The sequence below is a fragment of the Hylobates moloch genome, unplaced genomic scaffold, assembly GCF_009828535.3.
Source record: "Hylobates moloch isolate HMO894 unplaced genomic scaffold, HMol_V3 SCAFFOLD_52, whole genome shotgun sequence".
NCBI lineage: Eukaryota > Metazoa > Chordata > Mammalia > Primates > Hylobatidae > Hylobates > Hylobates moloch.
The window spans coordinates 274,110-281,235 of NW_026652327.1; the positions used below are offsets into that span (position 1 = coordinate 274,110).

Below are 7,126 nucleotides of genomic sequence, written 5' to 3' on the forward strand. Positions count from 1 at the left end.
CAGTGAGCCGAAGATCACACCATTGCACTCCAGCCTGGGCAACAGAGTGACACTTCATTTCAGAAAAAAAAAAAAAAAAAAGAAAGAAAGAAAAAAAAAAAGAAAAGCCTCCCTTCCACCTTTGTTCCTGAGACACCCAAATCTACTCATACGCAACAAATTACAGTTTTAATGCATCTTTCAATCATATACAAACACACACACACATTTTTTTTTTTAAGAGATGGGGTCTCACCCTGTTGCCCAGGCTGAAGTATAGTTGTGCAATCACAGGTCACTGCACCCTCAAACTCCTAGGCTCAGGCAATCCTCCTGCCTCAGCCTTCTGAGTAGCTGGGACTGCAGAGATGTGCCACCACACACACAGACACACACAGCTAATTTTTTTTTTTTTTTTGTACAGACAGGGTTTTACCATGTTGCCCAGGCTGGTCTTGAACTCCGGGGCTCAAGCAATTCTCCCACCCCAGCCTCCCAAAGTGTTGGAATTATAGACATGAGCCACCGCACCCACCCTTAAAAATAGTATTTCAAACTGTATAGTCACCAGAAGTACACAGTTATAAAAAATGCAAGCCATGCCGGGCGCGGTGGCTTATGCCTGTAATCCCAGCACTTTGGGAGGCCGAGGCAGGCAGATCACGAGGTCAGGAGATTGAGACCGTCCTGGCTAACACGGTGAAACCCTATCTTTACTAAAAAAAAAAAAAATTAGCCGGGCATGGTGGCACATGCCTGTAGTCCCAGCTACTCGGGAGGCAGAGGCAAGAGAATGGCGTGAACCTGGGAGGCAGAGCTTGTAGTGAGCCGAGATCGCGCCACTGCACTCCAGCCCAGGCAACAGAGCGAGCCTCCATCTCAAAAAAAAAAAAAAAAAATGCAAGCCAGACGCAGAGGCTCAAGCCTGTAATTATTTTTTTTTTTTTTTTTGAGATGGAGTCTCACTGTTGTTGCCCAGGCTGGAGTGCAATGGCTCAATCTTGCCTCACTGCAACCTCCGCCTCCCAGGTTCAAGCGATTCTCCTGCCTCAGCCTCCCAAGTAGCTGGGATTACAGGCGCCCGCCACCATGCCTGGCTAATTTTTGTATTTTTGTATTTTTAGTCTTTGTATTTTTAGTTTTAGCAGAGGCTCACGCCTGTAATCCTAGCACTTTGGGAGACTGAGGTGGATGGATCACCTGAGGTCAGGAGTTCAAGACCAGCCTGACCAACATGGTGAAACCCCTTCTCTACTAAAAATACAAAAATTAGCTAGGTGTGGTGGCAGGTGCCTGTAGTCCCAGCCACTGGGGAGGCTGAAGCAGGAGAATCACTTGAACCTAGGAGGCAGAGGTTGCAGTGAGCCGAGATCACACCACCACACTCCAGACTGGGCAACACAGTGAGACCCTGTCTAAAAAAAAAAAAAAAAAAACTGCAGACACTTCACTTGGCATCTCCAGTGCCTTCAGCTTTCTGTGCCTGGTCTGTTTGGGCATCTCCATTTTCCGCAGGTTTATTCCCCTCCTTGCCAGCAACAGCCTTTCCCTTTTTCCTTTTGGGTACCTTCTCTCCCTTCTTTACAGGGCACTTTTAGGCTTGGGCTCTGGCTTTGGAGGAGCAGATTTAGCAGACAACCTTTCAGATCTTCTCTGAGGTTTGTCCTTCACCTTGGCTGTATCTCCTTTAACATCCCCTTCAACCCTTCTCTTGGGCTTGGTAACCATGGTGGCGGGACATAGGCACTGACTGCAGGGATGCAAGGCACATAGGCTTTGGTCAATTGGGGGTCATTCTTGCCTCTTCTTCACACTGCTCCACTTTGAAGATCTTTTCCTATCATTATATAATCAGCTATCTGCTTTTTATATTGTGACATGATATTTCATTGTATACATATGCCTTTATTTAATCAGTCACCTGATTTATGTAATCAAACATTTATTTCCAATTTTTGCTCTTACAAATAATCTGTAATAAGTCATGTGCATGACTCACACCCGTAATCTCAGCATTTTGGGAGGCTGAGGCAGGAGGATTGCTTGAGGCCAGCAGTTCAAGACCAGCCTGGGCAACAGAGAGACCCCCATTTCTACAAAAAATAAAAATAAATTAGCCAGCATAGTGGCACGCACCTTTGGTCCCAGCTACTTGGGACGCTGAGGCAGGAGGATCACTGGAGTCAAGAATTGGAGGCTGCAGTGAGTTATGATCATGCCACCGCATTCTGCCTAGGCTACAGAGTAAGATCCTATGTCAAAAAATTGTTTTGCAATAAATAACCTTAAATATACACCATTTTTGTCTATGTGTGAGTCTATGTAAACTCCTGGAAATGAAACTGTGGAGCCATGAGTTTCACAGACTGATTTCTCTTGGAAGCAGATTTTGGGACAGAAATTTAGAGTTCCAGACATTTATTGGGAGGTATCCTTGGGTTCAACAGCTATGAAAGGGAGAAGGGAGACGGAATTTGGCAGAAGCGGAAGCTGGCCTGTGATGCACTCATGTAGCCTAAGATAACCCCATAGGAAAGCTGTGGAGCCGAAATGACTCAGCAGAGTTATCCTGCACTGGGGGGAAATGGCAAGGCCTTTATATCAGTCACTGGATGTGGGCTGCCACAGAAAAGCATATCCTTGGGTGAGACAGCTCTTTGCTGCTGAGGCAAAACTTGAAGGGGCTGACAAATGAAGACTGTCTGCTGACAGAACTCCTAGCAGCTGGGGCAACAAGATCTTTCTGGAAAGGGGTATCTACATTTTCTAATTTTTATAATTTTACTAAATTGACCTGACAAGTTATTTTTTATTTATTTTTATTTATTTATTTATTTTTTGAGACAGAGTCTCACTCTGTCGCCCAGGTTGGAGTACGTGGCGCCATCTTGGCTCACTGCAACCTCCACCTCCTGGTTTCAAACAATTCTCCTGCCTCAGCCTCCCAAGTAACTGGGACTACAGGTGCCCACCACCACGCCCGGCTAATTTTTGTATTTTTTTAGTAGAGACAGGATTTCACCGTATTGGCCAGTCTGGTCTCAAACTCCTAACCTTGTGATCTGCCCGCCTCGGCCTCCCAAAGTGCTGGGATTACAGGCGTGAGCCACCATGCTGGTCGAGGACATGACAAGTTATACTCCACAAGCAATGTAAGAGAATGTCTGTTTACCCATTATCCTCCCCAACATAATGTATTATAAAAATTCTGTATATTTGCCAATCTGGTTAGGTAAAAATGTGACATCTCCATGAGGTATTAATTTTCCTTTTTTTTTTTTTTTTGAGATGGAGTTTTACTTTTGTTGCCCAGGTTGGAGTACAATGATGCAGTCTCAGCTCACTGCAACCTCTGCCTCCCAGGTTCAAGCGATTCTCCTGCCTCAGCCTCCCGAGTAGCTGGGACTACAAGTGGGTGCCACAACGCTTGGCTAATTTTTGTATTTTTAGTAGAGACGGAGTTTCACCATGTTGGTCAAGCTGGCCTTGAACTCCTGACCTCAGGTGATCCGCCCACCTCGGCCTCCCAAAGTGCTGGGATTACAGCCGTGAGCCACCACTCCCCACCTTATCCAGGGTTTTCTCACAACATGGTGGAGACGGTTAAAGGGGAAGTAGATGCATGTGAAGAGAGGGAAACCTGAGGGCATCCTGACTTTATAACAACCCATTCTCTCAGGAATTAATCCATTCCTGAGAGAATTAATACAGTTTCTCAAGAGCAAAAATTAACTGCCTGACCGAATAGCACCAAGTCATTCATGAAGGATCTGCTCCCATGATGCACATGCATCCCACTAGGCCCCACCACCCAGCACTGTCAAGTTGGGGATCAAATTTCAACATGAGTTTTCTGGGGACAAACAAAGCATATCTAAACCATAGCACTAGGTAAATGTTATTCACAACTGATTCATGTGGACTGCTATAATTGTCTTTCTTTATGCCATTTCCTGGTTTATCTACACTTAATAATTGATTCCTTTATTTACTTTGCTTAGTTTTCTCTGTGTCTATCACTAATTCTTCCTTCAACTCTTTAACAGATGTATCACTGTAGTCTGTGCTACCAACATCTTTCGTCTGAATTATTGGGATAATTTCTTCCTTATTAGGCAATCCAGTTGCTTCTTTATTATCTCTGTTTCCACCCTTGTCTGCCAATAGTCTATTCTCAAATGGAAGCAAGAGTGAACCTTGTAAAAATGTATGCTAATTGTTTCACTTCTATAACAGCTCTCCATTTTCCTCAGAAGCAAAGCAAGTTATTACAGTCATCTATAAGGCCCACAGGATGTGACATATCCCCCTACCCTGTACCTCTCTGACCTCATTTCTCTTGCTCCTGCATCTCTACCTCTTACACTTCTTCACCCTTACTGGCAGTTCCCTCTTCCTAGAAAGTTCTGCCATATATCCACATGACTAATTGCCTAACTTCCCTCAGGTCTTGGCTTAAATGTTACTTTACAATGAGGTCTATCTTGACCATCCTATTTAAAGCTGTGATACACACTCTACCACCTCCCCATCTACAGCAGTTTTAATCCTCCTTCCCCTGCTTTACTTTGTCTTTTTTTACAGCCTTTATTGCCTTCTAATATGTTACACAGTTTGCTTATTTATTATCTTACTTCCCCTGCTAGAATGAATGCTCCCTGAAAGTGGCTCCATGTTTGTGACTCAAAGTGGGTACTCAATAAATATTCATTGTGAATGAATGTATTTTCTTATAAAATGTTCAAACTCATCAGAAAAGCTACCCCTTTTGGCCAGGTGTGGTTGTTCACGCCTGTAATCCCAGCACTTTGGGAGGCCAAGGTAGGAGAATGGCTTGAGTCCAGGAGTTTGAGACCAGCTTGGGCAATACAGTGAGACCCCATCTCAAAAAAATAAATAAATAAACAAATAAATAGGCCGGGCTTGGTGGCTTACACCTATAATCCCAGCACTTTGGGAGGCCAAGGCAGGCAGATCACGAAGTCAGGAGTTGGAGACCAGCCTGGCCAACATAGTGAAACCCCATCTCTACTAAAAATACAAAAATTAGCTGGGCATGGTGGTGCACGCCTGTAGTCCCAGCTGCTTGAGAGGCTGAGGCAGGAGAATCGTTTGAACCCGGGAGGCAGAGGTTGTGTTGAGCTGAGATCATGCCACTGCACTCCAGCCTGGGCAACAGGACGATTGAGATCTTATATGTCTGAAAATGTCTTTAGTCCAGCTGTGTGCTTAGCTGATAGTATGACTACGAATAGAACTCCAGATTAGAAATACTTTTCCTTGAGGATTTTTAAGATATTGCAGCACTGTCTTCTAGTTTCCAGTGTTGGTTTCAAGAAGTACAATGTAATTTTGTTTCTTGAGCTTTTAAATGTTTTTTTCTCTGAAAGTTCTTAGGATCTTCTCTCTTTTCTCCCCTGGTGCATGGCCAAAAAAGGAATCATCAGGCAAACAAATTAATGGCCTTACAATTATAACTTGCAATTATAATGGCCTTATAATTACAACAATTATTATAAAAATTGAAGCTCGGCCAGGTGTGGTGGCTCACACTTGTAATCCCAGCACTTTGGGAAGCCAAGGCAGGAGGATCGCTTGAGCCCAGGAGTTCAAGACCAGCATAGGCAAGATGGTGAGACCCCATCTCTATATTTAAAAAAAAAATTGGTCAGGCATAGTGGCTCACGCCTGTAATCCCAGCACTTTGGGAGGCTGAGCCAGGCAGATCACTTGAGGCCAGGAGTTCAAGACCAGCCTAGCCAACATAGCAAAATCCCATCTCTATTAAAAATACAAAATATTAGCTGGGTGTGGTGGCACATGCCTGTAATCCCAGCTACTCGAGAGGCTGAGGCACGAGAATCACTTAAACCCAGGAGGTGGAGGTTTCAGTGAGATGAGATTGCCACTGCACTCCAGGCTGGGAGACAGATAAGATTCTGTCTCAAAAAAAAAAAAAAAAAAAAAAAAAATTGAAGCTCATACTCTTAAAACCAACCCTAAATATCAAGGAAATGCCGTAGTTGATTTTCTTTTCTTTTCTTTTTGAGACGGGGTCTCACTCTGTCGCCCAGGCTGCAGTGCAGTGGCATGATCATGGCTCACTGCAGCCTTGATCTCCCAGACTCAGGTGATCCTCCCACCTTAGCCTCTTGAGTAGCTGAGACTACAGGTGCACACCCCACATCCAGCTGATTTTTTTTTTTTTTTTTTTTTGTAGAGATGAGGTTTTGCCATGTTGTCCAGGCTGGTCTTGAACAACTGGGGCTCAAGTGATCCACCTGCCTTGGCCTCCCAAAGTGCTGGGATTACAGGCGTGAGCCACCATACCCAGCCACTATGGCTGATTTTCATACTAAACCTGCCACCCAATGAAAGTAAGTTGTATGCTCTGAATGAGATTCATTCAAAAGACATTAAAGAAATCCAACATTTACATGAATGACAGAATAATGCCCCAGACACTGAAAAACAAAATTAGGGAAATAAAGGATACAAGATAATTAAGGGATTCTGGGAGGGCCCAGGTGGCTGCTTATTACTTCTCAAATCCTTCAAAAGTGCCATTCCTCTGAGCATTTAATTTTTTTACTTACCAAGAGGTGGATAAAATTATTCAGATTGTAACAAAGCATTGATGAGGAAACTTTTCGAAAGCAGCTAAACAAGTCTATGATCAATGTCTGACTTATCAAACCCATAACCCTGGAAAAACCATTAAAGTGGCCCCTGGAATAACTGCCCCACCATCAGGGCCCTTTGAATACCCACAGATGGACTTCATTAAGTTGCTCACCTCTATGGGTTATCAGTATATACTTATCATAGTCTGTATCTCCTCAGCATGAGTAGAAGCTTTTCCCTGCTGAAAGTACTGGTGCAATTACTATAGCCAAAAAGTTACTAGAGAACATTTTTCCACTTTGGAGAATTTCCAGCAAAATTTTAAATGATGGAGGAACACACTTCACTAAACAAGTCATAAAACAAGTCAAAATCTTAAGGCCAGTCAAGCATTATGGCATTACCATTGCCCCATTACATCCAATCTTCTGGAAAGGTAGAAAGAAAGAACCAATGGTGCTTTAAAATTAGCAAAACTAACTGAAACAGGACTACCCTGGCCTAAAATATTTCCCTTAGCTCT

At 43.7% G+C, this 7,126-nt stretch overlaps 1 pseudogene; it reads right to left on the bottom strand.

The window, feature by feature from the left end:
- Positions 1 to 1,426: 1,426 nt before the first annotated feature.
- Positions 1,427 to 1,707, bottom strand: LOC116463682 (non-histone chromosomal protein HMG-17-like; annotated as a pseudogene).
- Between the last annotated feature and the right edge of the window lie 5,419 nt (positions 1,708 to 7,126).